At 39.0% G+C, this 20,625-nt stretch overlaps 1 protein-coding gene across 2 annotated transcripts in view; it reads left to right on the top strand.

Annotated features, from left to right (window-relative positions):
- The window catches only part of LOC150085600 (organic cation transporter protein-like), a 440,672-nt gene that overhangs the window by 269,423 nt on the left and 150,624 nt on the right, over positions 1–20,625 (top strand). The window lies entirely within an intron of this gene.

Genomic DNA, 20,625 nt, shown 5'->3' with positions numbered 1-20,625 from the left:
GAGCCAAAAAATCCTTTTTTTTAATATTGTCATAGGTGAACTGTAAACATCATATAAAATTGTGATAATTTTTGTTATGGGTTTGACTATTGTTGTTAATCGCTAATTAACTGCTACATCCATTAAGTGAGCTGCTGGATGTAGCAGTCGCTAATTGACTGCTACATCCAGCAGCTCACTTGATGACAATGACAACAGTAAACGGTAGAATGAGAACATTCTACCATTTACTGATTTTTATTTGTTATCTGTTTTTCTTTCTACAAAAACCAAAGAATAATGTTTGTGATATACATACAGAGAATTTATAGATTATAATTTTATTATATTACTTAATTTTGTTATTATTTAACATAAGTTAATAAAGAATATGCACAAATGTAATGTGCCATCTTATAAATTATATTACATACCTATTGAAGCCTGTATAATTGTACAGCCCATTTAATTTATTGTCAATTTAAAATTTTTTATTATTTGATGGAGGAAGAATGGCCTCATGCATTTTATAGCTTAAGGTCACAACAAGTTTAAGTCCAGCTCCGATATCAGTTGTCTGGTGTGACCATACGTTCCGATTACTTTAAGTGACAGAAATCAAATAGCTTGTTGTGAAGCTCTTGATTGTGTTCCATGTGCTACAATGGACCATGAAAACTACATCATGTTCACTACAAAATCCACCTGCATTGACTGCCAAGGAGAGCATCCTGCTTGCTCACAAGCATGTCATAGGTGGAAAGAAGAAAAAAGAAATTCAAAGACTTAAGGCAGAGCTGAATGTCAGGAGGTAAGAAAAGTGGTGAAACTCTTGAATATAAACAAATCTACCTATGCTCAGAAGGTAGCAGGGAATCATACCATTTGAACCCAAACAGAAATGATTACTAGGAACAGGAGTAGGAGCATGTATGTATGCATGTATACCAATGCTAGAAGTATAGTAAATAAATTTGATGAATTTGAAGTGTTGGTCAAGACATATTGTTGGGATATCAGAGACTTGGTATTACACAGATATAAAGAATGCTGAACTGGAATTTGAGGTGCACAGAAAGGATAGACAGGATAGAAAGGGAGAAGGTGTTATGCTGTTAATTAAGAAAAACATAAAATCAAAAGAAGTGCATCCAGTTTATATAGATGAACAGTGCACTGTTGAGTCAGTTTGGTGTGACATAAGTACTGCGAAAGCAAAAATAAGAATAGGAGTGTATTATAGAGAAATAGAGTGGGCTAGTAAATCGGAATGCCTTATGGGGGATTTTAACTTCCCAGATATTGACTGGAACTTGTGGGTTGGTCACTCACACACTAGTTAGACTTTTGTGGATTTATTGGATGATTGTTTTCTGCAGCAGCATGTTCGAGAGGCAACCAGAGAAAGTAATACTCTTGATCTGGTTATCAGCAGTGATCATTCGTGTATTAAGAATTTGCAGATAAAAGAACCACTAGGTGGCAGTGATCATAGTGTATTGATGTAGGATTTACTTAAATATTTATTTACCATTAGGGGTAAAGGGTTTTTGCTTACGTAAAGGTGAGTACAGTGGTCTCCGACAGTTTTTAAATTCTGTACAGTGGAATCAACTGACGATGTTACCAACAGTAAATTCTAAGTGGAAAGCATTCAAGGAATTAATCGTGGATGCTACTAAAAGTTTCATACCTATTAAGAAATATTGTTTAAGGTTTAGGCCTAAATGGTTATCTAATGAACTAATGAGACTCGTAACAGAGAAGAAAAATGCATGGGATGCATATAAATTATCAAGCGACTCAGAAGCCTATGGCAGATATAAGCTAGTCTGTAATCAGGTCACAAAGGAGGTTAGGCAGGCGAAGACAGATTACGAGAAATCCTTGGCAAAAGATGCTAAGAAAAACAGCAAGGATTTCTTTACTTATATAAACTCTAAAAGGAAGGGGATGAATCTGATTGGTCCGCTTGACATCAATGTTTTGACTGTTGATTATCCTGCTCAGATAGCAAACAAACTGAATGAGTATTTTGCATCTACATTCACACATGAGGAATTATTAAGGTTTGAAAATGGCAGAAGGTTATCAAATTGTAGCAGGATACTTAATGATTTTGTAATAACTGAAAGCAAAGTGGAGGAAAAATAAAATTGTTGAAGTTAAACATAAGAAAAGCACCTGGGGTGGATGGGTTTTATCCAGTTATATTAAAGGAGGCGGCAAAGCAACTAAGCAAACCCTTAGCCATAATTATGAGAGCATCCTTGGATTCAGGAAGGTCCTCATGGACTGGAGATATGCAAATGTATCCCCAATTCACAAAGGGGGGATCGAAGGGTGACACGAGTAATTACAGACCAGTTAGTTTAACTTCTGTTCCGGGTAAAATAATGGAGTCACTGGTTAAAGATGCATTGCAGGATCATCTAGACAAGACTGCAGCAATAATTCAGACACAGCATGGGTTTGTTAAGGGAAAGTCTTGTCTGACAGATTTGATAGGATATTATGATGTGGTTACAAAGGAACTGGATGCAAAAAATAATTTTGATATCATGTATTTGGATTTCAAGAAAGCTTTTGACACTGTTGCACATGGAAGACTATTGTACAAATTGGAGCAGAATGGTATTAAGGGTAAGTTGCTACAATGGATAAAAGGATGGTTAAGTGGGAGAAGACAGAGGGTGGTAATAAATGGGTGCTGCTCTTCGTGGACTTAATGTTATTAGTGGAGTCCTACAGGGTTCGGTGTTAGGTCCACTGTTATTTTGTATATTTATCAATGATATTGATGAAGGTATATCAGGCTTAATGTCGAAGTTTGCAGATGAGACAAAGGTTGGCAGGGTTGTTGTGAATGACAGTAATGGCAGTGTGCTGCTGCAACAGGATCCTGATAATTTGGGTAGATGGGCTAAGAAGTGGCAACTGAAGTTTAACCTTGACAAATGCAAAGTACTGCATATGGGTAGAAGTAACCCCAGAGAAACGTACCAACTGTGTGGTACTACACTTAAGGTGGTAGAAAATGAAAAAGACCTGGGAGTAATTGTGCAGTCAGATATGAAGTTTTCTGAGCAATGCAGACAGGCTGCCGGGGCAGTTCATGGGGTTTGTCAATGATATATAGGAATTTTACTAGCAGGGAGAAGGAAATGATTGTCCCTCTGTATAAGGCAATGGTCAGGCAACGCCTTGAGTACTGCGTACAGGTCTGGAGGCCTCATTTTAGGAAGGATGTAGATTTACTTGAGCGTGTACAGAGAAGGGCAACAAGATTGGTGAGGGGAATGAAGGGATCCTCTTACCAAGAGAGGCTTAAGTTCTGCAAATTGCAGTGGCTGGAGACTAGGCACCTGCGCGGTGATCTGATTGAGGTGTATAAGGCCTTGAATGGGTTGAGCACGCTGAATTCTGATGGGATCCTTCCACTTGTTCAGATTACGAACCTAAGGGGGCATAAATTCAAATTAAGAAAAGACAGATGTAGAATAGATATGCGGAAATTTGCCTTTAGTCAGCGGGTGGTTAATTGCTGGAACAAACTTCCATCTGTCGTTGTGGAAGTTGACAGGTTAAATAAATTTAAGGAGGAACTGGACAGGCATTTGGAGGGAATGGTGTGATTTTTTTTTTTTTTTTTTTGGCTGATGCTGCATAAGCTCATACACTTGCTTTCTTGCATCACAAGCTACTACTACTGCTACTATCCCACCAAAAGAGTCATTCAGTCCTGCCGCACACTACTTGTTAAACTCACAAAAACCTGCACAGAAGGATCAATCAGTTGCCACTCCCATAGTAATCCTAGTGCTCACCACTAAAAAAGAAAATTCCTAGAGAAAAGGAAAAAACTGATGCATCCCCTGCCTCTCAAGAAAAAATTGTTGAATGGAAGGAGGTAAGTTCCAAGGAAGTTCCAAGACTGAATTCCAAGACTCCACAAAGAGTTCCAGGTGATTCAGTCTTGGAACTCTTTGTGGAGGAAGAAATGAACACAGGACAGCGTCCATACTCCTCCCCCAAAAAAAGATAAAGCCAAGACTGAGAAGAATAAGCCCTCGGCACTGGAAGCTGACTGACGAATCTGCCAAGCCAAAATAATGGCTAAATTCCTACAGTGGAATTATTGTGGATTCCGGCAAAATACTGATGTTATCAGGAACTGACTGCAAAAGTGTGACCCAGTTCTTTTGCTTGCAGGAGACATATTTGAAGGCAGATGAAAATCTTTTCCTTTCTTAATGCTACTATCATATATGAGGAAAGAACTGGGAATAGACCTGCCCACTGAGGGGGATACTATCCTTCTGGACAACTACACCCAATTTCACTTATTCTGCTTTCCACCAGCATAATAGTAGTAGCAATTCACCTTACAGTAGGGTTTTGTTAACAGTCTGCTCAATTTATTTTCCACTTGGGGCTGACATCTTCCAGATAGACTTTGATTATTGTGCAGCTGCCCACCCCTGTCCTACCCTTGGGCAATTTCAGTGGACATAATACCCAGTGGGGTAGTGCTGCCATTAATGGAAGAGGCGTGTTATAGAGGACATTCTTACTGACAATTACCTATTCCTTCTAAATGTGGGAACTAACCTTTTTTTCCATATACCTCCTGTATGTTCTCTGCTATTGATCTTTTTGTATGCTCCATTTCACTCACTTAGGAGGCAGAGGAGAACCTCTACAGAAGTTCCAGGCTCCTTAACAAATGTCTACTTTTTAGGTTACCACAGTGGAAGATTGATCAGGCCAACTGGAATGGCTTTCAACATCTGGCAGAGTTTGTCATCACTGCAGTCAGTGAGGAGCCTATCAATGGTGCAGTAGCCTACATCACAGAAACCATTTCTGTGCAGCTGCAATTACAATTCCAAAAACATCTACCTGGTTTTCATCACATCTAAAACCTTGGGAATGCTGAATGCACAGTGCAAAAAAAGGCACAAAACAAAACTTGGAGGGAATATTCCAGTGGTATTCTACCACAGCCAATCTCTTGGGCCTTTAAACGTGCATGTGCCAAAGCACTCCGTATTTGCCACAAGAGCCAAAATGAATTGTAGATCTACATTGCATCCACTATTACTCAGTTGACCAGTGCTAAAGCTGTGTGGGACAAAATCTGGAAAATGAAGGAGAAATATAAATCACACCCTTCATCACTCATCCATATAGTGGACCCTTCACCATAGAAGAGTTAAAAACATCTCTAACTCTTACTAAGGCAAGTACTGCTGGATGAGATCTGATCCATCATGAAATTATCAAACATCTGTCAGCAACAATTGCACTTTCTGGACATAGAAGCTTTCTAGAAGAGCAATTTCCAGATTTCTGGCATAAAGCAATCGTACTTGCCTTTCCTAAGCCAGGAAAAGATCCCAGAGTCTCAACAAAATACTTTTCCTATCACTCTGACTAGCCACCTGAGAAAAATCCTGGAGAGAATGGTCAGTGTCCATTCTATATGGTATTAGGAGGCATATAGCCTCCTCTCCAGAGTGGCTTCCAAAAGAACAGGGCCACTCTCAACCATTTAATTAGATTGGAAATCTTTTTTTTGGCCCTTTTGCTAAGAGGAATGAGTATCCCAAGGATCATTTTAAGTGTTATGCTTTTTGCCATCAAAGTGAATTCCATCATGGGACAACTTCCTCCATCTGTAAACTGTGCTGTCTGTGTTGATGATTTTAGCATCTTCTCCCAATTCCAGCAACATGAAGGTAATTGAGAGACAACTGCAATGTTTCATTGACTCATGGGCAGTGAATTGATGGCTTCAGGTTCTCCCTGCAAAAGACCATTTGGGTACTTTTTTCCAGCAAATGCAACTTTCACCCTGAACCTGAACTGCAACGGACAAATTGCTATTCTGGTAGTACTTGAGACTAGATTTTTGGAGATTGTATTTGATAGAAAGTTGATCTTTCTACAACACAACCGTCAACTACGTGTTAAGTGCATGATAAGCTTGAAAATCATACACGCAATCTCATCTAATTCTTGGGGTGCCGACCAGTGCACTTTATTGCACCTCTGTCGTGCACTCGTGTGATAGGTTGTGAGTCCCGGGTATACACATCTGCTAGATCAGCATACTCCGATGTCTGGATCCCATCCACTACCAAGTGATTTGTATTGCTACTGGGCCATTCTGAACATCTCCTGTCATCCGAGCTTCTACGTTGAAGCAAATGAGTTTTCGCTAACACTCCATAGGATATAATTGTCTCAATAGTATTCTTTCAAACTGAAATCCCTGCCAGACCAATGCATGCAGACACCTGTTTTTGAGCCACAATGGGAAAATCTCTATAACACCAGTCAAACTGCCAACTGACCCTCTGGTATTCATGTCCAAGACCTACTCAGCAAGCTTAACATCAGAGTAGACAATGTTGCTTAGCTACCAAAGCAAATACTTCCACCCTGCCTTGCTCAAACACCATCATACAACTTCTCTGTTATCAAGTGGAGAAAGACCACCACCACCACCACTCCAAATTCTGTCTACAAACAACTTTATGCTGCCCACCAAACAAAACACTTTGACTTGACTTCTTGCCATATTCGCAAATAACACTATATCTGAGAAAATCCTGACGAACAGAGATAATAAATAATATACTCACCAGAGTTTATTATTTATTATTATTAGCCATATGGTTGCAAGGAAGTATAAGGCTTATGCTACAGCAGCCAAAAAAAAAAAAAAATTCTGAGTTACCCTGAGAGAGAGAGAGAGAGAGAACAAGAGTCAGAAGTAGAAGGGAATCACCAAGAAAGAGAAGAATGATGATATCCAGCTCAGGACCCTGGGTGTGGCAATCCCGTACTCAACAGATGTGAGCCCCTGGGGTTGTATGCTAAAGAATTAGCCTTAGGCCACATTAAAACTAACAATTACCAAATATGTACATTGTCTATAGACTCTTTAAGTATACTATGGGCTTTATGAGGGATGAGATATAATCTTCATCCAATCTTGATCCAGGTCCAGCAGGTGTTACTTTCTCTTTCTGAGTGTTCTTTTGACATTGTTTCTCTGGATTCCAAGCTATATTGAGATCAGGGGTAATATACTGGCAGATTCTGCAATATCACTACAACCCAAGAACAGTTGCAACTTGTTAGTCAGGTAATATCACATACAGTAGCAACAATCTTGGCATGTGCAAGTCACGAAAAGCTTTGTCAAATAAAGCCTGTAACACAATCTAGTTTGCACAGGAACCTCAGAGAGGGGAGGAAGTAGATTTGCTTGCTTGCCTCTACATAATACACAGTCATTTTGCTCTTTCATTCCTGCCGAGGGCAGATGATTCTTCTATGTATGAAAAATGTGACACCTTTTTAATCATAAGGTATATTCTGTCTGAGTGTCCACATTATAGACATGAATGTATTTTATATTTTACTGCTCTTAGTCATTTGACTGAGCCTTAAACACACTCAGATTTTATCCAGCAATGTCAATGTGTCACCCATTTTTAGTTATTTAAAAATCTTTAAATCTTTTCACACATATTTAAAATTTACCATTTTATAAATTTTTTTACATATCTATATATTCAATACGGAAGCCGTTTTCTTTCGACCGTCAGTGTGAACAATAGGCTTAACTTATCGGGCTGGAAGTGGTCTCAAATTAAAGATATTTCTTCCTAGGTATGCAGAAAGTTGTTAAAATTGAAAAATTCCGGTTTTGTACCTACAAACAAGAATTGTTCAACATTCACTTCATAGATGGAGCTACAGGAAGATGTTAACTGTTAAACAAACAGTTGTTGTCTAAATTGAAAATGCATTTTTTCTGATTAACAATTTGCACATTCACACAATCATGTCCTTGTTCCCAAAAAACAAAATAAATAATAAATAATAATAGTAAAACTCTGCTACCAATTGCAAAATTTTCACAACTGGTACAGCTAGCTGTAGCCATTGTATACAATAGGCCTAACCGATTTGGTCTGAAATTAAAGATATTTCTTTCTAGATGTGCAGAAACATGGAAAAATTTAAAAATTCTGAATAGTTTTATTTTATAGAACTCGCCAATTTTCTCTACTAGCGCTGCCTACCTAGAAAGAAAAGATTTGATGAATACTGGCTTACCTGCTCATGATCAAACACAGTCTACATTTCTTTAGGACAGCTAGAGAAAAACTCTACTACCAATTGAGAAATTTTCGCAAGGGGTACTGGTGCTGCTAGTTTTTTATTATTATGCATTTCAACATAGTGACCTAGATCGCTATTTGTTAGATCACTGAAATATTAACTGTTCGATTTTATATGACCTGATTTTGGCACATTATAGCCTTAGCACAATCATAGATCTAGTCTTGCTTCCAGTGTTTTTGAAAACAAGAAATAGAAACAGAATGGTATACCTTTTGTTTTTCTTTCATCGAATCTGTGAACCTACATTAAGAAATATGTATGAAAAGAAATGTAAACATATTTGTTTTTATTGGAATAGCAAGTAATATGAGTTTGGTATATATTTCTGGGCTCTTGTGCATGCAGTAGTCATTTCTTATCTTTTCTTTTAGAATTAAACAGGTTTTACTTTTCTTCCTTTTATGTCACAACTTAAACTTTCTTTTCAATGAAAAGAAAGTTTAAGTGCTTACCCTCTGTGTTAGCTTCTTCATTTTAAGATTTTAGATGTATATTTCAGATATGTTACCTTTATTAACATACCTATGCAAATGTAAATGCTGTATCTTCTGAGCATCCGGAAAGCTGTGATAACCAGATTTCCATATTCTTTTGAACATTGTGTTCTTTAAAGTGAAAGCTTATTGTAAATTTTGCAATTTAGACAACTTTCATAAATTTTAATACTCATTTTATAAAATACATAGTTATATCCAAGACAACTTGTATGATCCAGAAACATAACACCTATTCTAGATTTAATCTTTTGCAAAGCACTATTAAATTACAAGGGGGCATTCAATAAATTATCTACCTAAGGTATTTCCCATAGTTATATTTCAGTTTGACTTATCATGTTCCCTATATATCTCAACTTGAATCATACTAATTTTGATCCCACTATGTTTTTAGGTTGTGCTGCTGTACAGAAAGAAGGAAGACATCTGTATCAAATTATAGTTTTGCTGAAATTGGAGCATTGTTCAGTCATCAAGTTTATCACCAAAACAGGAAATTGACCAAAGGCCATTCATGAAATGATGGTGGCTGCATATAGCAACAGTGCACCTTCAGAGTACCAGGTGAAATTCTGGTCAAAACAATTCAAGTGGGATGGAGAGAGAGAGAGAGAGAGAGATGATCCACATCCAGGAAGACCTGTGACAGTGATCACTCCAGAAATGTACCAAGCTATGGAAACCTTTGTGCTGAATGAGAGACGTTTAAAGGTGTCCCTTTAAGGAATGTGACATATCTGAGGGAACAGTTATAACCATCCTCCATGAACATTTGGGAATGACTAAGGTCAATGCATGGTGGAACCCTAGATTTCTGGCCCTTGTGCAGAAGCAATTCAGTGTACGTTGCTATAAGGAGAATTTAGAGCTTTCTGGAAGGGATGCTGAAACTTTCATCTCCAGAATTGTTACAGGTGATGAAATATGGATTCATCACTGGGATCCTGAGACCAAGCAAGAATCAGTGTAATGGAAGCACAAGGGTTTTCCCTCACCCAAAAAATTTCGTACACTTCCTTCAGTGCCCAATTGTGAATCGGACATACCCATATGACTCATTCTTACCTACTCAGAGATGAAAATCCTCCTCAATGCCAAAACTGTCAAGATCCGCTCACTGTACCTCACTTCATGGTGAACTGTCCAAGATTTATCAGAGAATGTATAAGAGCCTTTCAAACAATAATGAATGCACAGAACAACCTAATGCTTAAAACAATTTTAGATGTTTAAATATTAACGTTTTCTTTTTTCTTAAGTTAATCAGATACTACCAAAACTAATAGTATAACATTTATGAAAAAGCTGCATAATTATAAAACGAAATCTTGGCTTCCTTCTAAAGAACATTAAGAAAAATGAAATCTGTCAAAATATGAAACTCTCTAACCTAGACTAGGCACATACTGCTCTTGCGCCAATAGCTCTCAAACAACAGCAACAACCTTCAGCTGGCAACATTATGGCCACCATTTTCTGGGATGCTGAGGGAATTTGTACATTCACTACTTGGGACACAAGCAGACAGTCACTGGGGAGGCATATGCATTCCTACTATACAATCTAAGGGATGTCATAAAGTAAAAGAACGATGGAAAACTTTCCAGAGGTGTGCTGCTTCTTCAGGACAACATGCCTGTTGTTGCTGCTTTGAGAGAGTGTGGCTTTACAGAACTTATTCATCCATGTTGCAGTTCGAATCTGGCCCCCAGTGACTATTTCCTGTTTCAACACCTCAAGAAAAATGTACGTAGATGTCACTTTGCCGATAATAATGAACTGAAGTCTGCTGTTTCTTCATTTTTTGATGGACAGGATAAAAAATTTTATTTGTTTGGTATTTCTCATTGCCAACAAAATGGAACAAGTGTATTGAAGTTCAGCGGAGCTACATTGAAAAATAAAAACAGATTTTTACCTCTATCTCATTTCCGTCATAGGTAGATAGATAATTTACTGAACGTCTCTTGTACATTACCAATATTTAAATCATGACTGCTCCATGACCATTCCATCTATCTAGAAAATGAAAATTTCATCTTAATTTTCTTTCTTTAAAAATATAGCTCCAAACACACATTTTGTTACCAGTGTCTTCTCTTAACAATCAGCTGTCAAAGCTCTTTAAGGTAATATGTATATATTGGTGGGCGTATGCCAAAGTATCATGTGGGTTCAGATCCTCTTGTGTAAAAGCAACTATTAAAGTTTTACACAATGAAGTGCAAAATATGAAGTAAAATAAACAGACTTTCATCCCTACTTCTCACCACACCCCATAATAAGTATGCTGAACAAATGTATTCATGCAAGTTGTGGCAAATTAGCATTAGCATTAATAGAGGCATTTGATGCAAGAAAGCAAGCTTATGCAGCATCAGCCAAAAAAAAAAAAAAAAAAACCCACTTCCACTTCACCCCTCTGTTCGTTCAAAATACCTGTCCAGCTGAGCCTTAAACTTATTTAGGCTATCAACCTCCACCACAAGGGATGGAAGTCTGTTCCACCAACCAACCACCCGCTGGCTAAAGGCAAATTTCCGCACGTCTATCCTACATCTGTTTTTCCTCAATTTGAATTTATGCCCTCTCAGGTGATTTTTCTGAGCTAGAGGAAGAATCCCATCAGCATTGAGCATGCTTAAACCATTCAAGGCTTTATACACCTCTATCAGATCACTTCACTGGTGCCTAGTCTCCAGACACTGTAATTTGCAAAACTTAAGCCTTTCTTCGTAAGAGCACCCCTTTGTTCCATTCACTAATCTTGTTGCCCTTCTCTGTACTCGTTCCAACAGCTCTACATCCTTCTTGAAATGAGGCCTCCAGACCTGTATACAGTACTCTAGGTGTGGCCTGACCATTTCCTTATACAATGGAATAATCAACTCCTTATCCCTGCTGGAAAAATTCCTATATATCATTGACAATACTCCATGAGCTACTCTTGCAGCCCGTCTGCACTGCTCAGAGAACTTCATATCTGCCTGCACAACCACCCCCAAGTCCCTTTCATTCTCTACCACTGTCAGTGTAGTACCACAGAGTTGATACGTTGCTCTGGGGTTGCTGTTTCCCATGTGTAGTACTTTACATTTGTCAATGTTAAACTTCATTTGCCACCTCTCAGCCCATCTGCTCAACCTTTCCAGATCCTGTTGCAGCAGCATAGTGTCAGTAGTGTCCTTGACAACCCTGCCAACCTTTGTATCGTCTGCAAACTTGGACATTAAGCTTGATATACCATCATCAATATCATTTATAAATACAGAAAACAATAATGGACCCAACACTGAGCCCTGAGGGACTCCACTAATAACATTAGTCCACGATGAGCAGTGTCCATTGATTACCACTCTCTGTCTTCTCCCCCTCAACCACCCCTTTATCCATAGCAGCAATTTGCCTCCAATGTCACACTGCTCCAATTTGTGTAGCAGTTTTCCATGTGCAACAGTATCAAAAGCCTTTCTAAGATCCAAACATATAATATCAAAGTTATTCCCTGCATCCAGTTCTTTTGTGACTGCATCATAGGATCCAATCAAATTGGTCAGGCAAGACTTCCCCTTAACAAAACCATGCTGTGTCTGAGCTATAACTGAAGTCTTGTCTAAATGATCCTGCAGTGCTTCTTTAACCAGTGCCTCCATTAATTTTCCTGGAACAGAAGTTAAGCTCACAGGTCTATAATTACTTGTGTCAGCCTTTGATCCTCCTTTGTGAATTGGGGTCACATTTGCACATTTCCAGTCTATGGGTACCTCCCCTGAGTCCAAGGAAGCTCTCGTAATTATGGCTTAGGGTTTGCTTACTTCCTTTGCTGCCTCCTTTAATATAACTGGATAGATCCCATCCACCCCGGGTGCCTTTCTTGTGTTTATCTTCAACAGTTTCTCCTCCACTTTACTCCCAGTTATTTCAAGATTCTGTAGCTTACTGCTAGAGTTGAATACACCTCTGGCATTCCCCTTTCTGAATAACTCCTCATGTGTGAATGTCGATGCAAAATATTCATTTAGTTTGTTAGCTACCTGAGCAGGATCATCAACAGTTGACCCATCAATATCAAGTGGACCAATCTGATTCATCCCCTTCCTTCTAGAGTTTACATAAGTAAAGAACTCTTTGCTGTTTTTCTTTGCATCCCTTGCCAAGGATTTCTCGTAATCTGCCTTCGCCCCTAACCTCCTTTGTAACTTGGTTGCATATCAACTTGTATCTATCATAGGCTTCTGTGTCATGTGTTAATTTGTAAGTATCCCATGCATTTTTCTTCTCTGCCATATGCCTCATTAGTTCATCTGACATCCATTTTGGCCTAAACCTTGAACAATATTTCTTAGTTGGTATGTAAAGCCTAGTAGCATTAGCATTAGTAGAGGCATATGATGCAAGAAAGCAAGCTTATTCAGCACCAGCCAAAAAAAAAACAAAAAAAAAAACCCAACCACTACTCCCATTTCACCCCTCCGTTCGTTCGAAATACCTGTCCAGCTGAGCCTTAAATTTGTTTAGGCTATCAACTTCAACAACAAGCGATGGGAGTCTATTCCACAAACCAACTGCCCGCTGGCTAAAGGCAAATTTCCGCACATCTATCCGACATCCGTCCTTCCTCAATTTGAATTTATGCCCTCTCAGGTGATTATTCTGAGCAAGAGGAAGAATCCCATCGGCATTGAGCATGCTCAAGCCATTCAAAGCCTTATACACCTCTATCAGATCACCTCGCCGATGCCTAGTCTCCAGGCTCTGTAATTTGCAAAACTTAAGCCTTTCTTCGTAAGAGCAACCCTTTGTTCCATTCACTAATCTTGTTGCCCTTCTCTGTACTCGTTCCAGCAGCTCTACATCCTTCTTGAAATGAGGCCTCCAGACCTGTATACAGTACTCAAGGTGTGGCCTGACCAATGCCTTATACAAGGGAATAATCACATCCCTGTCCCTGCTAGAAAAATTCCTGTATATCATTGACAAGACACCATGAGCTACTCTTGCAGCTCGTCTGCACTGCTCAGAGAACTTCATATCTGCCTGCACAATTACCCCCAGGTCCTTTTCATTCTCTACCACTGTCAGCGTAGTACCACAGAGTTGATACGTTGACCTGGGGTTACTGTTTCCCATATGTAGTACTTTACATTTGTCAATGTTAAACTTCATTTGCCACCTCTCAGCCCATCTGCTCAACCTTTCCAGATCCTGTTGCAGCAGCATAGTATCAGTAGTGTCCTTAACAACCCTGCCAACCTTGGTATCGTCTGCAAACTTGGACATTAAGCCTGATACACCATCATCAATATCATTTATTAATACAGAAAACAACAATGGACCCAACACTGAACCCTGAGGAACTCCACTAATAACATCAGTCCACGTTGAGCAGTGTCCATTGATTACCACTCTCTGTCTTCTGCCACTCAACCATCCCTTTATCCATAGCAGCAATTTGCCTCCAATGCCACACTTCTCCAATTTGTGCAGCAGTCTTCCATGCGCAACAGTATCAAAAGCCTTTCTAAGATCCAAATATATATAATATCAAAGTTATTCCCTGCATCCAGTTCTTTTGTGACTACATCATAGTATCCAATCAAATTGGTCAGACAAGACCTGCCCTTAACAAAACCATGCTGTGTCTGAGCTATAACTGAATTCTTGTCCAGAAGTTTCGGCAGTGCTTCTTTAACCAGTGTCTCCATTAATTTTCCTGGAACCGAAGTTAAACTGACAGGTCTATAATTACTTGTGTCAGCCTTTGATCCTCCTTTGTGAATTGGGGTTACATTTGCACATCTCCAGTCCATGGGTACCTCCCCTGAGTCCAAAGAAGCTCTCATAATTATGGCTAGGGGTTTGCTTACTTCCTTTGCTGCCTCCTTTAATATAACTGGATAGATCCCATCCACCCTGGGTGCCTTTTTTATGTTTATCCTCAACAATTTCTCCTCCACTTTCCTCTCAGTTATTAGAAAATCATCTAGCTCACTGCCAATGTTTACTTCACCTACGACATTCCCCTTCCTTAATAACTCCTCATGTGTGAATGTAGATGCAAAATACTCGTTTAGATTGTTAGCCACCTGAGCTGGATCCTCAACTGTTGAACCATCAATATCCAGTGGACCAATCTGATTCATCCCTTTCCTTCTTGAGTTTAAATAGGTAAAGAACTCTTTTCTGTTTTTCTTTGCATCCTTTGCCAAGGATTTCTCATAATCTGCCTTTGCCTGCCTAATCTCCTTTGTGACTTGGTTACAGACCAACTTATATCTATCATAGGCTTCCATGTCACCCATTAATTTGTATGTATCCCATGCATTTTTCTTCTCTGCCATATGTCTCATTAGTTCATCTGACAACCATTTAGGCCTGAACCTTGAACAATAAAAAGCTTCCAAGATAAGTTCTTTGAATGCTTCCCATTTTGAATTTTTGAATAGCTTCCAAGATAAGTTCTTTGAATGCTTCCCATTTTGAATTTGCTGTTGGTAACATTATCAGTTGGTCCCACTGTATAGAATTTAAATACTGTCTCAGTCCATCGTAGTCGCCTTTACGGAAGCAATAACCCTTCCCTTTACCCCTAATGGTAGTTACCTCTTTGAGTAAATCCCACTTCAGCACACTGTGATCACTGCCACCTAGTGGTTCATTTATCTGCAGATTCTTAATGCATGAAGAATCACTGCTGATAATCAAATCAAGAGTATTACTCCCTCTAGTTGCCTCCCGAACATGCTGATGTAGAAAACAATCATCCAATAAATCCACAAAAGCCCTGCTAGTGCGTGAGTAACCAGCCCCCAAATTCCAGTCAATATCTGGGAAATTAAAATCTCCCATTATAAGACTCTCTGATTTACTGGCCCACTCTATTTCCCTGTACAGTTCCTTATTATACTCATCAGAGTCATTAGGCCTATAGCACACTCCTACTCTCAATTTTGATCTCCCAATGCTTATGTCACACCAAACTGACTCAACACTGCACTGCACTGCACTGTCCAGCGATGTCGACTGGCTTCACTTCCTTGGTTTTTATGTGTTTCTTAACTAATAGCATAACCCCTCCCCCCTTCCTATCCTGTCTATCCTTTCTGTAGACGTTGTACTCCCCAAATTGCAGTTCTGCATCCCTTATATCTGTGTGACACCATGTCTCTGATATCCCAACAATATCTGCCTTTGATGTTTTGAGCAATACCTCAAATAAGTACTTTGGAATTCAGGATATTCAAGTAAGCTTTTTATCCATATATTGGGATTTTATGTTTCGATACCAAATGATAACACATAACAATAATAGCAGGTTTCAATTGATTTGTATGCAAATAATACAGTAATTGTGATTACAAAATTTCTTTAACTGATTTGCATTCATTATTTTTAACAGGTATTTAACTCTAGATACGTAATATATCCAAGGAACTTTTATAGTAGAAATGTTATGGGTTTATGAAGGGGAAGTCTTGTGTGATCCGATCTAGTTAATGATTATGATGAAGTCAAAAAACAATTGAATGCAAGAACCGACCAAGTAGCGACCTGGAGCGAGTGGTGTTGGGGATTTCAGGGACGGATGGCAGTCATCCTGAAATAGGTGGGTATATGGGATGTGTTAGGGTAACTAGGAATAGGAGCATGTATGCTTGCATGTATACCAATGCTAGAAGTATAGTAAATAAATTTGACGAATTTGAAGTGTTGGTCAAGGCATCAAAGGTGGATATTGCTGGGATAGCAGAGACATGGTGTCACACAGATATAAGGAATGCTGAACTGGAATTTGGGGAATACAATGTGTACAGAAAGGATAGACAGGATAGAAAGGGAGAAGGTGTTATGCTGTTAATTAAGAAAAACATAAAATCAAAAGAAGTGCATCCAGTTTATATAGATGAACAGTGCACTGTTGAGTCAGTTTGGTGTGACATAAGCACTGCAAAAGCAAAAATAAGAGTAGGAGTGTGTTATATGCCTAATGACTCGAATGAGTACAATGAACAATTGACAGAGAAATAGAGTGGGCTAGTAAATCGGAATGTCTTATAATGGGGGATTTTAACTTCCCAGATATTGACTGGAACTTTTGCTTTGGGCACTCACACACCAGTCAGACTTTTGTGGATTTATTGGATGATTGTTTTCTGCAGCAGCATGTTCGAGAGGCAACCAGAGAAAGTAATACTCTTGATCTGGTTATCAGCAGTGATCATTCGTGTATTAAGAATTTGCAGATAAAAGAACCACTAGGTGGCAGTGATCACAGTGTACTGATGTGGGATTTACTTAAAGATTTAATTCCCATCAGGGGTAAAGGAAAGGGTTTTTTGCTTCTGTAAGGGTGAGTACAGTGGTCTCCGACAGTTTTTAAATTCTGTACAGTGGGATCAACTGACGTTGTCAACAGTAAATTCTAAGTGGGAAGCATTCAAGGAATTAATCGTGGATGCTACTAGACATTTCATACCTATTAAGAAATATTGTTCAAGGTTTAGGCCTAAATGGTTATCTAATGAACTAATGAGACTCGTAACAGAGAAGAAAAATGCATGGGATGCATATAAATTATCAAGCGACTCAGAAGCCTATGGCAGATATAAGCTAGTCTGTAATCAGGTCACAAAAGAGGTTAGGCAGGCGAAGGCAGATTACGAGAAATCCTTGGCAAAAGATGCTAAGAAAAACAGCAAGGATTTCTTTACTTATATAAACTCTAAAAGGAAGGGGATGAATCTGAATGGTCCACTTGACATCGATGGTTCGACTGTTGATGATCCTGCTCAGATAGCAAACAAATTGAATGAGTATTTTGCATCTACATTCACACATGAGGAATTATTAAGGTTTGAAAATGGCAGAAGGTTATCAAATTGTAGCAGGATACTTAATTATTTTGTAATAATTGAGAGCAAAATGGAGGAGAAATTGTTGAAGTTAAACATAAGAAAAGCACCTGGGGTGGATGGAATCTATCCAGTTATATTAAAGGAGACGGCAAAGCAACTAAGCAAACCCTTAGCCATAATTATGAGAGGATCCTTGGACTCAGGGGAGTATCCCACGGACTGGAGAAGTGCAAATGTATCCCCAAATTCACAAAGGGGGATCGAAGGGTGACACGAGTAATTACAGACCAGTTAAACTTCTGTTCCGGGTAAAATAAGGAGTCACTGGTTAAAGATGCATTGCAGGATCATCTAGACAAGACTGCAGCAATAATTCAGACACAGCATGGGTTTGTTAAGGGAAAGTCTTGTCTGACAAATTTGATAGGATGTTATGATGTGGTTACAAAGGAACTGGATGCAAAAAATAATTTTGATATCATATATTTGGATTTCAGGAAAGCTTTTGACACTGTTGCACATGGAAGACTATTGTACAAATTGGAACAGAATGGTATTAAGGGTAAGTTGCTACGATGGATAAAAGGATGGTTAAGTGCGAGAAGACAGAGGGTGGTAATCCATGGGTGCTGCTCTTTGTGGACTAATGTTATTAGTGGAGTCCACAGGGTTCGGTGTTGGGTCCACTGTTGTTTTTTATATTTATCAATGATATTGATGAAGGTATATCAGGCTTAATGTCGAAGTTTGCAGATGATACAAAGGTTTGCAAGGTTGTTGTTAATGACAGTAATGGCAGTGTGCTACTGCAACAGGATCTAGATAATTTGGGCAGATGGTCTAAGAAGTGGCAACTGAAGTTTAACCTTGACAAATGCAAAGTACTGCATATGGGTAGAAGTAACCCCAGAGAAACGTACCAACTGTGTGGTACTACACTTAAGGTGGTAGAAAATGAAAAAGACCTGCGAATAATTGTGCAGTCAGATATGAAGTTTTCTGAACAATGCAGACAGGCTGCCAGTACAGGTCATGGGGTTTTGTCAATGATATATAGGAATTTTGCTAGCAGGGAGAAGGTGATTGTCCCTCTGTATAAGGCAATGGTCAGGCCACACCTTGAGTACTGCATACAGGTCTGAAGGCCTCATTTTAGGAAGGATGTAGATTTACTTGAGCGTGTACAGAGAAGGGCAACAAGATTGGTGAGGGGAATGAAGGGATCCTCTTACCAAGAGAGGCTTAACGTCTGCAAATTTCAGTGGCTGGAGACTAAGCACCTGCACGTTGATCTGATTGAGGTGTATAAGGCCTTGAATGGGTTGAGCACACGCTGAATTCTGATGGGATCCTTCCACTTGTTCAGATTATGAACCTAAGGGGGCATAAATTCAAATTAAGAAAGGACAGATGTGGAATAGATGTGCGGAAATTTGCCTTTAGCCAGCGGGTGGTTAATTGCTTTAACAAACTTCCATTTGTCGTTGTGGAAGTTGATAGGTTGAATAAATTTAAGGAGGAACTGGACAGGCATTTGGAGGGAATGGTGTGATTTTTTTTTTTTTTTTTTTTTTGCTGATGCTGCATAAGCTCATACACTTGCTTTCTTGCATCACATGCGACTACTACTACTACTACTACTAACACCACCACTTCAACATTATTTACTGTAACTTCAGTAAAGTTTCGATCCAGTTCTACATAAAAGGCTGTTATATGATGTAGAGCAAATTGGGATTACTAGTAAATCCTCAGTTTGAACAGGGATTGGCTAAAAGATTAAAGAGAGAGAGAGAGAAGTGTCATAAATGGACATTTTTCAGTGTGTGCCATTGTATAAATTGTCAAAATCAGCATTCATGCTTTTCCTCTTTCTAATATTCCTAAAAACTTTGATAAGGAAGTACAAGGGAAGTCACCAAAATTTGCTGCTTATTTTAATGATGGGAAGTATAGTTAACTATTAAAACCAGGCCATTTTTGCTTCAAAAGGACCTTAGATTGAAGATGTAGTCTGAAAAAATGAAAACTGAAGTTTAATGCTTTCAAATATAAGATTTTATACCTGGGAAAACAGAAATTCAGGAGTTATTTAGATTTATATTAATTAGTGAGAGGAGCTGTCCAGGATAAAAAAGACTTAGAAGTTGTGATATATTTGTGTAATGAATGTACCATACAGTGTAAATATCCTGCTAGGAAGGCACATAATATCTGCAATTTCTAGGAACTTTTCAAGTATGGTGATGAGGATGTCATTGTTCGTCTGTATAAGCAATGGTTAGATTGTATTTGGAATATTGTATTCCGGTGTGGAGACTATACCTGAAGAAAGGTAGTTTCCAGAGACAGTTCCAAGAATGGGCAACCAGATTGATGAGGGGATTAGCATTAGTAGAGGCATTTGATGCAAGAAAGCGAGCTTATGCAGCATCAGCCAAAAAAAAAAAAAAAAAACCACTTCCACTTCACCCCTCTGTTCGTTCAAAATACCTGTCCAGCTGAGCCTTAAACTTATTTAGGCTATCAACCTCCACCACAAGGGATGGAAGTCTGTTCCACCAACCAACCACCCGCTGGCTAAAGGCAAATTTCCGCACGTCTATCCTACATCTGTCTTTCCTCAATTTGAATTTATGCCCTCTCAGGTGATTTTTCTGAGCTAGAGGAAGAATCCCATCATGCTTAAAGAATCCCATCATTGAGCATGCTTAAACCATTCAAGGCTTTATACACCTCTATCAGATCACCTCGCTGGTGCCTAGTCTCCAGACACTGTAATTTGCAAAACTTAAGCCTTTCTTCGTAAGAGCACCCCTTTGTTCCATTCACTAATCTTGTTGCCCTTCTCTGTACTCGTTCCAGCAGCTCTACATCCTTCTTGAAATGAGGCCTCCAGACCTGTATACAGTACTCTAGGTGTGGCCTGACCACCTGACCATTGCCTTATACTAATCAGTGGCCATATGAAGAATGGCTTTGAAGGTGTCAACTGCAAAACTTTACAGCAGGGCATCTTGTGAGAGTGGGGATGTCCTGGTTGAGGTATATAAGCCCCTGAAAGAGATAAGTAAAATAAAAGAGAGAGA

The sequence above is a fragment of the Mastigoproctus giganteus genome, chromosome 5 (assembly GCF_048544385.1).
Source record: "Mastigoproctus giganteus isolate SK-2022 chromosome 5, ASM4854438v1, whole genome shotgun sequence".
Classification (NCBI taxonomy): Eukaryota; Metazoa; Arthropoda; class Arachnida; order Uropygi; family Thelyphonidae; genus Mastigoproctus; species Mastigoproctus giganteus.
Note: the sequence above shows the minus strand (reverse complement) of the source record. Positions and strands in the feature narration are given on the sequence as shown.